This window comes from Stenella coeruleoalba, assembly GCF_951394435.1.
Source record: "Stenella coeruleoalba genome assembly, chromosome: 14".
Lineage (NCBI taxonomy): Eukaryota > Metazoa > Chordata > Mammalia > Artiodactyla > Delphinidae > Stenella > Stenella coeruleoalba.
The window spans coordinates 22,234,760-22,247,423 of NC_137160.1; the positions used below are offsets into that span (position 1 = coordinate 22,234,760).

Sequence of the window (12,664 nt, forward strand, 5' to 3'; positions counted from 1 at the left end):
GTAGCCCAGGGTAAATTAAGTTGAGATGCCATAAATTCCTTAACATACAATATACAAAAGGAATGCAGAATCAGAGAGATAGAAATGTTGGAGTGAATTTATTCTGTGTAAGCCACTCATCTCTTAGATTCCCTAAGAGGACTCAGAAGCCATTTTTTTTCCAACAATGCATTGAAAATTACTTTATTGTGAAGATCACAAGAATCTTGGAAATTATTTCCTATATGCCAGAGATGCTGGGAAAAGTCATCACAATTAACGTTGGTGTCTTTATTTCAGAGGAGATGCTAGTACCCAACAGAGGAGCACCTCAATATATAAGGCAAATGCTAACAGCCATAAAAGGGGAAATTGACAGTAACACAATAATAATGGGGGACTTTAACACCCCACTTACACCAATAGGCAGGTCATCCAGACAGAAAATTAATAAGGAAACACGAGCTTTAAAGGAGGCAGCAGACCAAATAGACTTAATTGACATTTTTAGGACATTCCATCCGAAAGCAGCAGAATACACTTTCTTCTCAAGTGCACATGGAACATTCTCCGGGATAGATGACATCTTGGGTTACAAATTAAGCCTCGGTAGATTTAAGAAAATTGAAATCGTATCAAGTATCTTTTCCAACTACAACATTATGAGATTAGAAATCAATTACGGGGAAAAAAAAACCTAAGAAAACACAGAAGAAATGCTAGGATCCCTGTGTGGCGATGGCCAAGTACCATCACTTTTCTTCTAAAGGCAAGATAGGTTGGATAATGTAATGGGTGGCAGACCTGAGAAGTAACCATAGGTTCCATAGGTGATTTCCCACGGAAAAGACAGAAGGTGTACCACGTTTCACTATTTTTCAGGGTTATGTCAGCTATCTGGTTCTGGCCACACTTTAGTTTATGGGGGTCCTGGTCATCTTTCCATCCCTACAGGATATCAGTTTTGTCCAATAAAATGATAAGTTCATGCTGAGACATGCTAAGTAAACTGGAGTTAACAGTTCCTAAGTGACTTGGTACAATACCTACATGCCAGCAGGTAGGAGAGGATTCAATAAAAATACAGTGGCCTGACATTTCAGCAGACTCTGGGGGAATGATCTGGTTGATGTCAAGAAATACACCCTAAAGAGAAAGACAAGTAACTCCCTGCCCACTCTACCATTGTAATATGTCTATTTGTATTATGATGGCAAAATTTAGCACATCTGGACATGTTTTTCTGACCCATGTACCAGATGATAAAAAAGTTGACAACTTTGTGCTCTGGAACAGTGATTTTCAAACCTTAGCGCACATCAGAATCACCTGGAGAGTTTGCTTAAACAGATTTCTGGTTTAAAATTTTCTGATGCTCCCTGCTCATAGGGTTTCTGTTTCAGTAGGTCTGGAGTGTGTCTCAAAAATGTGCACGTCTGAAAGTTTTCATGTGATATTGACACTGCTGGTCCAGGGATCAGAGTTTGGGAACCAATGTCATAAAACAACAGAAAGTTCTTCAGTTTGTTCAGTCTCTAATGTAAGTATCTTTGCTACTTCTGATCTAACACAGGGGTCCCCAACCCCTGGGTCACGGATATGTACTGGTCCATGGCCTGTTAGAAACCAGGCCACACAGCAGGAGGTGAGTGGCAGGCGAGCGAGCAAAACTTCACCTGTATTTACAGCCACTCCTCATGGCTCACATTACCACCTGAGCTCCACCTCCTGTTAGATCAGCAGGGCAGTAGATTGTCATAAGAGCGCGAACCCTACTGTGAACTGCATATGCGAGAGATCTAGGTTGCGCACGCCCTATGAGAATCTAATGCCTGATGATCTGAGATGGAGCTGAGGCAGTGAGGCTAGCGCTGGGGAGCGGCTGCAAATACAGATTATCATTAGCAGAGAGATCTGGCTGCACAGAGACCATAATACATCAGTTGCTTGCCGACTCATATCAGAACCCTGTCAGTGAGTGGCTAGTGAAAACAAGCTCAGGGCTCCCACTGATTCTGCATTATGGTGAGTTGTATAATTATTTCATTATATATTACAATGTAATAATAATAGAAATAAAGTGCACAATAAATGCAATGCACTTGAGTCATCCCGAAATCATCCCCCACCCTGTCCGTGGAGAAATTGTCTTCCATGAAACTGGTCCCTGGTGCCAGAAAGGTTAGGGACTGCTGATCTAACAGATCCAGTGATATTAAAAAAAAAACTGTGACAAGTTATAATTCTGTATATAACCTGTTGCAAGCCACAACTGGAGAATCAAAAAGGTGGTTCCTAGAGTTTGGAGGTAAAACCATGTCTTCTTCAGCATTTACCATAGTTCTGCCATTGAAAGACAGCTCTTGGACCATGGTAATAACTGTGTACTTGACCAAAATAAACAAGGCCAGACAAGTTAAGTAACTTCATTTAAGTTAATAAGGAATAGAGTCAGGGCTTGATACCAAGCCTATGCCCTCATCAGTACCATCCCCTGCCCCCGCTAGGATTTTGCTAGGGCAAAATGCTGGGGTTGGCTTATACTCATGGTTGTAGTAAGACAACTGGTTCATATAGATATATTTGCCCGTAAAATCTTTTAAACTTTGAATAATTGCAAAGGGTTTATATCCTTGAAGCCAGATAAGAGTTTTAGCTCAGGCTCATGTTTGGGCTTTACTTTCCTTACCTGTAAAATAAAAAAGTCAAATTTAATAATTGCACATGTCCTAGCTCTAAATTTTTGTGAGTATACTTCTCAGGTCTTTCATATATGCTATACCCTCACCCAATCAAAAAAATCTTATATTCCCTATCAATATTGCCAATATTTCTAAATGCTATAAAAGCACTTTACATTTCATTCTTGCTGAGTCATATTCAATAAGAGTGACAAACTATAAAATGAAAAAACAAAAGGAGGCTACTTTTCCTGTAGTTTTCAATTGCATTAATTACCTTTCTCTAAAAGCTCCAGTGAGATTTTTCTGTATTTGAATTTAAGACAATTTATACTTCTTTTCCCACAGACTTCATATTTTAGTGCACTAAATCCATTCCATTCTCTAGACTGCCACAAAAGACCTTCCCCACAAAATGAGCTAAACTTAATGCAACAATGACACATTCTACTGAATGGGCTGTAAATAGTTCCGAAGTATTAACAAGAGCCTCAGATGTCTTGACTCAATAAGACTCAAGACAAATTCAGATGGTGACATTTTCCTCTGTAATTCTTTTATTTCTGTACCCATTTAAGTGATTTCCAGAGCCTGCTAAATGTCATCTAAGTAGGCTTGAGAGACTATTTTGAAGGGATTTTAAAAAATGCAATTATACCTCTATTTGACAACACCATCTGCTGCCAGCATCTCACTTTGTTGGCTTCTGGTTCTGTTAACTCCTTCATCACTGCAGTTATCTGAGTACTGACACCTCTTTTCAACACAAACCAATGCAAATGTCAAATAGTTAGGGACATATATGCCCTCAGAGGGGTCAACATTATCATGGAGCTCCATAATACCAAGTAATAGAAAGCTTAATATTTCTGCATCTAGTATAAGAAGATGCTAAATTAGATACCTGTTATTTAGTAATTATGACATGATTTTACTTCTGCATTATCTCGGGAGGTTGACATATTAGTTGAAGCAGGTTTAAGGGAAATACTATTCATCTCTGCAAGAGAACTACTAATAAAAATTTCTCTCGCTTGTGTCTCTGATATTAAGTATAGAAGACTACCAGTGTCACCATCACGATGAAGAGAGTAAATTCTCACTTCACAAAGGAGAAACAGGACCCAAAGTTCTGCTAGTCCCAAATATCTCTCCAGGACAAGGGATTTCCGAGTCTTCATCCAATCATAGGGGAGGTGCTAGGGCTTAGAAATCAGAACGTTAAATAGCACAGACCTGTGCTGGAGGCATTGTCTCTTACGTAGTCCTTGTTAACAACTTCACATTCTTTAAGTAAAAATATTTGTGAAATACCATAATTCCTCACGGACAGTTTCAGGAATGAAGATTATCTTTTAGAGAAAGTTTGAGATTATATACTATGAGATGAATATTGAGACAACATGACTTTGGGACTTAGTAGCAGGCTTAATTCCACAAGAAACTAACTCATATGCTTTGAAAAGCTGTAGATAGAAGTATGGCTTCACCAAGGGAGTTTAAGCTGCTCTAAAATGGATCTCAGACCCTAAGGCACCCTAACTTGTTGTATATAACCAAGTAACTGCCTTGGCACAAATGATGGGCCAAGTCTACATCACTGCGAAGATCACATATCACCTATTTAAACAAAAGAAGCACAATAGAAGTATCCTAAGAGATGAGAGAACTCTGAAAAGTAGCTTAATTATTGGAAATTTGGAAAGTACTACTAAGGGCTCTCAAATTATGGAGAAAGAAACATCATCAACTAGGACTCTGTAATATTAGAAAAATTCATCATCACAAAGCTGGTGAAAGCTCCAAATTATCCAGTGGGACCTCACTGGTGAGTCAGACACAAACAGGGGCCCCCCTCAGATAGAAAACACTGACATTTCTTCTTCAGGATTACACAGAAATGACTTACACTGGCCATTTAAGGTCTAAGAAGGAGCAGAGAGAACTGAAAAAGTCCTGAAGTGCCCAAAGCAAACATTTGCATTTTCTTCAGGTCTCCAAAAGACTTCAGCTAACTGGGTATTCTCACTCATGCTGTTTTTAAAAAACATAAACAGAAACAAAACTCTCTTCTTGTCTTCTTTCAACATGGCTAAACCTCTAGCCTATATTCTGTCTGAACCAATAGAGGATCACGGCCACCTAATTTTCTCTCACCGAAAGCTTACGTAAAAGTATAACCCAATAAGATGTGACCTCGAGGTATAGTCAGCCTGTCTCTCTCTGTGTCTCTGTCTCCCACATAGTCCCTGGGAGTCTCCTCCAACAGCATGAAGTGAATAAGGGCCTTGGAGCCAGTCAGTTTAAATCCAACTCACAGCATATGATTGATTGCATGACCTTAATTTTTTTAGCCTATTTTCTCAACTGTAATATTCAACAGGGGCACCACTATGAGCCTTGATTAGATTTTGTTTTCTAAAACAAAATCTGAAACTTTTTTGGAAGGGGACAATCGGAGAATTTGAATATGGACTGGATGTTAGATGGTGCTGAGACATTATTGTTAATTTCCTTAAGGTACGATAATGGCAATGTAACTAGTTGGGGTAATGTCCCTATATTTAGGACATGTATCAGACATATTTAGGGATAAAGTATCATAATGTCTATAATATATTTTTAAATGATTCAGCAAAAGAATAAATGGTAGGTGGGTGGGGAAGAGGGAGAGATGGAGGAAATGGAGGAGAAGAGAGAGAGAAAAACAAAATGTTAATTATTGATGTTAACAATTGTTAAAACTACTCTAGTGGGGTACACAAGGTAACAATTATGAAAACTGCACTAATCCTTCCCAAGAAGTATCATGTCTTCAAGATTATGTTCTACGCCATAGGCTAGGAAACCTACCACCCACATTCTGCACACCACACACTACTGACTTTGTACTCCCAATGTGTAACCTATAGAAAGATATGTATTTACTGCTACGAGTCCAGACCAGGGCATGCTGAGACTTCAGAGGCAAAAATGTTATATGTGGACTTGATCTCCTTATAGAGATCTAAATTTATTTGTTAAAATAGTGCAGAACTTCTTCTTTTCTAACAACTTCTGGATGTTCAGTCTATTCAACATAGCCTAATACACAACTTATTAAAAAAATTTTAATAGCTATAATTTATACCTAAATAGATTCCTTTAAAATGTATAATCTGTTTCAGAAAAGGGAGGGAACTTAGAGGATGACAGGGATTTGTATACAGTATACCCCCCTTAGATATATCACAATATGTTCAGTTTCAATAATACAATATAGGTATTTCAGCATTTCATGAATAATGCATTCTTTGACCTTTTAGACTACTTCATAATTGCATATCTAGAAGATATTTTGATGTATCCTGAGACCCTGAACTAAATATTGCTCATCTTTGCTTGGTACTGGCCTGTCCCCAAGAATGACGACTCTACAGCTAGCTTGAGAGATGTGTATTTGATCTAATGCAGATAGAATACTGAGACACTTCATCTTCTTTCAAGATTTCTAGATGAATTCACAAAATGTCAACACCATCTTCAGTTGACATCCCTCTCTTCCCCTCTTAGGGACATTCAATCCTTCCTGAGATTTTTCAGGACATAACTATTGCTTTACTGTATATTTTTCCAACTTCACCACAATTGTAACTAACTTGTTTAAAACCAAGCACATCATTGATCTAAAGAATAAGGTCTTCAAACACCTTAAATGCCTTAAATTACAATTTAATTGTAATTTTCTATATATACAGTTGTATATTTTCTATATATTTTCTATATTACACTTGTAATTTTCTATATATACAGTTATACTTTATCATGTATATTTATACTACACTGTCTATACTTCTGTAGAGTGGGAATCATGTCACCCCAATGAGGCAAAGACTCTTAAGCACCATGGTCCAGTGGTATTCTGGTAAACTAGTACCACTCAAAAGAAAACAAAAAGTAAGCTTATATTTATAGATAGTATTTGTCAATTTTGTGGTGCACATACTTTCCATTACCAACTGTTTAATCACCAGAAGGCAAAATTCCTGAATATTTAACAATTGCCTTTCCCAAGGTGACACAAGATAGGTCTAGTAACCAACTAATCCTGACCTTATTGCTCATATGATTTTCATCAATACACAATGAAACCATAAAATTTAGAATGTTGTCATTAAATATCAAAACCATATTTTATATATGTCTACAACACCCAGGAAGACTCAAGCACCTCAATCTATATTAATTCAATCCTTTGTTCATTCTGTCACTTAACAAATATTTACTGAGTCTTTGGATCCCAATATAATTAGCATTAGTAACCAAAACAGGATCTCTGTGTAGCATAAGAAAATCTGTGATAGATACAGGATTTTTTTTTTACTTTTCCCTGAGAAGTTCCATATGTGAAAGTTCAATACTTAAGTAGCCTCAGACTCAGTTTTACCATATGTAAAATTAAATATATTAGGACTAATTACAGAAAGATAAAATGAACTAGAAGAGTACATATCTTCAAAATATGGCCACAGTATACCCCATGCCACATGCTGTTCTATAGTGTGATCATTCCACTCAAGATCACATCATCAATATGTAAAGCCTTTGTCCCCTCCTCTTGTTTCTGAGCAGAGCTGAGAGCTGCATAAGCCAACAGAATATAGTGGAAGTGACACTGTACAGTAGCCTCTGCTTGGGTTTTTATTACTTCACTTTTCTTCATATTCATCATCATAGCTTTTTGACCATAAAAGAGACTTAATGGTTACACTGATAAGTAGCCAAAAGATATAAAAATCCTTTCTATGAGACTTCAAGTAAGTAGCTGTTAAGTATTGAAATGACTCCACTTTTAAGGGACTGTTTGCCACCTGACCCTAAAAGATTACAGGCTAGTTTGAGAGTGCTTGTCCTTTGAGGTCTAGAGCATCATGGGACAAGATGGCACATGCCATGTTAACCATCATATCCCTCGGGTTTAGCATTATTCCTGGCACTTAGTAAGCACTTAGGAAATATTTTTGGTGAATAAACAAGTGAGAACAACATAGACCCAGGAAGTAGATTCCAATAGTATAGACCTACACTGCCCAAGATAAGAATAATGCTTTTTTTCATTATAACTCACTTTGTAGGAGCTCTCCTTGGTGCTGAAAACTACATCTTGCCGGCAGTACTGATAATTATCATTATCAGTAGGGGCTTAGGGGTACTTGGAAGAGATCCCTGCCTCCAAACACGAGTGGAAGTGTAGAATTCTTATTGTAGGGAGGTTTTGCGCCGTTGTCAATCCAACCACCTAATGCAACTGTGGATGCGTAAGGGAGGGAGACTGACTAAACAATGAGACCTTTCTCCTCACCCAGAGACAAAGAGAGGCTAGAAACTGGGTAAAAGCAGTATAATCTTCAAGCAAGAAAGACCAACATCCAGAAACAGAATATTTCGTTTCTAGTGTGCACACCATTGACTAGAAGACCATTATGTGTGCCTAAATTTGAATGTTATGGTTACCCTTTCCTTTCTTCAACAAAAGTACTATGATGCCATACTCAGGACCTTGAATAACATGCATCTAGCATTAAGGTATTTTCCTTATATTCTTTGGTAATATGTCTTCAATCATAAAAGGAGAAAAATCTCTGATCGCTCACAAAAGAGTCGTGACCATATTTAGCCAACACAATTCTTCTGCCTGAAATATAAAAAAGTTCCTGCTGTTCTTGTTTAATACAAAATAATTCAAGGAAAAAAGAAATAATAACATATCTTTTATGGGGACCTGATTTTTTTTACTTATATAATTTAAATCACCCTAAGCTACAATCATATCCTAGGACTTACACCTCCATCCCCAAGCTTATGACTCCACCCACTTTACCACAAGTCTTCCAAAGTTGAAAATTATGTGCTGAGTTTTTTCATACTCTGAAAGTATCTTAGAACTTCAAGCACTGAGATCGTAAGGACTGTATGAAACACTAGAAACACTGGTAAAGGAGCAGAACTGATATCAAAGGAAAAACAACACAGACTAAGAAATAAAGGGATTGAGGACACCAAAAAGAATAGAAAAAGCAACCACTCAATGAACACACACTATGTGCAGGCTTTTGCCCAGGAGTCTGTATACATTACTACATGTATCCTCAGAACAGATCTACAAAGTAATCTTATCATACCTATCTACAAAAAAAGAAACTGAGCAATAGAGAAATCAAATAATGCAGCCCTTTTCCACTTATCTAGTGAAAAGGGGAATAAGTTTTACAACCAGGCACTCTGATTCTAAATTCTGTGCCTTTCACCAGTAAGCCTTGCCATAATGAATCAATATGAAATTCAAATTTCCAAGACAGACAGCCAACAGTTTTCTGTCACTTTTTCCTTTTTGATTTATCCAAGTAGAATTTAATTCCAAAATTAATGGTTCTTGTTTCACACATCTGATCTATTTCTCTAGGAACACTAATTGGTTTGAAAGCAGGTCAGGATTGTTCTGTACCCACATTAGTGTCTAGAACCATACACATATGGCCCCTGAGGCGTGCTCAAATATTGATCCAATTAAATTCTTAACCAGGTTTGTGTCTAAGCATTTTTTCATTCTAATTTTTAGAACAAGGATTCACTCGGAATTTTAAATTTAACATTTCAGATCTGGGGAAGACCTGAGAGAATAGCCAGTTACAGAAAGAAGACATGACTTGTTCAAGGTCACAGAGCCAGTTACTGTCAGAGCTAGGAAAATCAGTGGGGGAATCAGGCCACTTTGGTAGGAGATGAACAATTTCTCCCCCTGCAGATAGTGAGAGGAGGGTTGGGAGAGCATCGGGGCAAAGAAGTAAGCAAGAAAATAAGTGGTTACAACTGGGAGCAATTGAGGAGAGACGAAATGGGGACCCGGAGGGCATGTCTGATAGTTGGTACGTCCCTGTCATGGAAGCAGTAAAGTAGCACAAGGAGCCCTGGTGGGAGGCAGCTGGCACACGTTTTTCCTGAACTGTAGCTTCAATGATCATTGCCGTTCTTGTCAGAATGGTCTAGTGTATTCAGAAAGCAGCAGTCCTCAGATTTCTAGTGGGGGAAGAGGTATGTCCTAAGTTGAACTGATACAGATGGCTGAGAGAGAAACCTTGGAGGGTCAGACTAGAAGATTTCCACATGGATTCAGCAGCAGGGACTAGGGGGAAGGGAACTACTGTGTGGATGTCACAGATGAACAGATACCAACTTACCACAGATAAGAATGTTCTGGCAACTGCAATATCCATCACCAGAAAGGATTGCCTTAAAGAAGAGCGGAGTAACCCCCAGCCACTTGCAGCATTCAAGCAGAGGCTAGATGTCGGGGATGGGCTGAAACAAATTTAAATACCAAATTTAAATTTAGGCTTATTTTACCTTTTATATTATTTACAAATCCACAGATTCTAATATTTTAAATTAGCTTATAATTCACAGTGTATCCCAAAGTTATCCAGGGGAATGCCACCCCACTCTCTTGAATTCAAGGCAAAGTTCTGCTCTAGAATCACCTGAGACCATAGCCTAGAAATAATAACTTATCTCACATTTGTGTACAGCACTTTAACAGTTTATGAAGCTCTTTCATTTCTAGGACTTTATATGACCCCACACATACCCACAGAGAGAACCCTAAGGAAAGTAAAGCAAAGGCAGTACTGTCATTTCCCATTAGGTCCAAGGAAATGGGGGTCATTCAATTACCTAATGGGTTATTAAATTTCCACTACATGGTAGGCACCTTTCTAGGCACTGGGGATACAGAGGTGGAAAAACAGTCCTAGACTCTATCTCATGAAGCTCACATTTTTAAGAGAGATATAGGCAATGAAAAGTAAATCAATATACATTATATTCTGAAGTGACAAATGCTACAGATAGCAATGATTTAGGGTAAGTGTAGGTGAAGATTAAGGGTATGAGAGGTGCTACTTTATAAAGTGCTGTGAGGGAAGACCCGAGACTTTTAGGAGACGATGGAGCAAGGCTTGAGGCTGCCTTTAAAAAAAAGGCATTATAGGTCCTGAAATAAGGGCATTTGGGGCATTTTCAAAGAATAGAAAAGAAGTGAGTATGGCTGGACTGAAGTGAACAAAGCAGGGAAAGGTAGGAGACTAGATCAGGTCGTGCAAGGCACTGCAGATCATTTAATAAACTTTGGCTTTTGCTCTCGCTAAGGCGAAAAGCCATTGAATGTTCTGAGCATAGAAGCACATAACCTAACAGCTTAAAGGGATAACTCAGATTTCTATGCAGATTAGAGGCTGGGGGATGAACACGGATAGGAAGAGTGTGAACTGCTAAAGGCTATTGCAAAAACTCTGGCAAGAAGAATGATGTTTTGGAAAAGGCCAGTAGTGGTACAGATGGTAGGAAGTGATTGGATTTAGGATTTATTTTGAAGGTAGAATAATGGAATGAATGCTGGATGAATGAACATTATAATACAAGCCTTTCCATTTTAATCTACATGGCATAATGCAATCATTGACCTTGGGCAAGTCATTTAACTCGGCATCATCTTCATCAGTTTAAAATCCAGACGCTCTTAACGCTTGCAAACTCAGTACAGTACTCCTTCCAGTTTAACACGTTTAAGTGCTAGCTCTGGAGCCTCTTCTTGTACAGTACAAGGATGAGGGCACTGGCGATATCTTACTACACAAGACCTGCTTCCTAGACGTGTACAAACCCCTGCCTGTTTAGAAAGATGGTAACACCTCCCACCGTGGCACATATATGCAGTTAGTCACACAACTACACAGAGCTCCCTACACGTCCTTGGCATTGAGGTTGCCTGCTTTTGTCTAAATGTGTATCTGTAATACTCACAGGATCCCTGGGAGGTAAACTGGCTCATGGAGAGACCGAGGCAATGAGACGTAAAAGGCTGGCCTTCAGTCACTGAGATCTCAGTGGGATATGGTTTTGGTCTCATGTTCAGTACAATCCTTTCTTAGTCATTGAGCAGTGCTTTTCCTAAAATGCTCCAAAAAATATTCATGGAGAGAGCCAGATGCAAAGTGACGTTTTGGAGGTTTAAGAGTAAGAGAGACAATTTACATGTTCCATAAAATGAGGGGGCAGTGGACTCGCCTTGCTGGCGGCAATTTGCTTTCTATGCAATTAGAAATTGTTTTTGTTGCTGCAAGTGAGATTTACAGTCTGTACTTCTGAACATAGTTTCAAAAAAGTATGCAGGCCCCAGTGCAAGTTAGAGCTCATGTTAGAAAACTGGTAGACGGAGGTTTTCACTGGGTGGTTGACTGCCTCTTCTATCCCCTTCTGTGAAGGCCACTCAGGAGAATATATTCTCAGCAAAACCTTTATCCAAACTACAAAATAAACTGAAATGTGTGTTCAATTCCTTCCCTCTCATCTGCCCTTTTCTGTGTCTCATCTTCACTTCCTGTCTTCTTTCAAGACTCCTGGTTTGCTGTAGCCCCAGAATAAATGACCCCAAAACACATCCATTCACAAAAAGTCTTTCCTACTTTTTGATTGTTAAAATTGGACTCTGGACAGAGTGGTTCTAAATCTAAAAGAATATATCTTAAGTGGTGCGTGTAATGTCCTGTGACCTTATTTGGAAATAAGGTCTTTGCAGATGTAAATAGTTAAGGATTTTGAAGACAAAACCATCCTAGATTTAGGGTGGGCCCTGAATCCAGTGACTGGTGCCTTAGAGGAAGAGAAGAAGACAGAGAAGAAGGTCATGTGAAGATGGAGGCAGAGATTGAGTGACGCTGTTGTAAGTCACAGAACACCAAAGGCCATCAGAAGGTAAAAAAGACAAGAAAGTCCCCTGGAGCCTCCAGAGGAAGTATGCCCCGAATGACATCTGATTTCCAAATTCTATCCTCCAGAACTAGGAAAGAACAAATGTGTTTTAAGCTACCAAGATTGTGGTAATTTGTTATGGGAGCCCTAGGAAACCAACATGGTGGATTTGAACCATCATGACACTTGCACAGGGAGAAAGTTATGGGCAGGTGGCC

At 38.7% G+C, this 12,664-nt stretch overlaps 1 long non-coding RNA gene across 1 annotated transcript in view; it reads right to left on the reverse strand.

Moving 5' to 3' along the window:
* Window positions 1-12,664, reverse strand: part of LOC307197492 — a 739,380-nt gene that overhangs the window by 368,837 nt on the left and 357,879 nt on the right. The window contains exon 6 of the long non-coding RNA XR_013831420.1: window positions 9,878-9,998. This is a non-coding gene — a long non-coding RNA (uncharacterized lncRNA). The remainder of the gene's footprint in view (window positions 1-9,877; window positions 9,999-12,664) is intronic.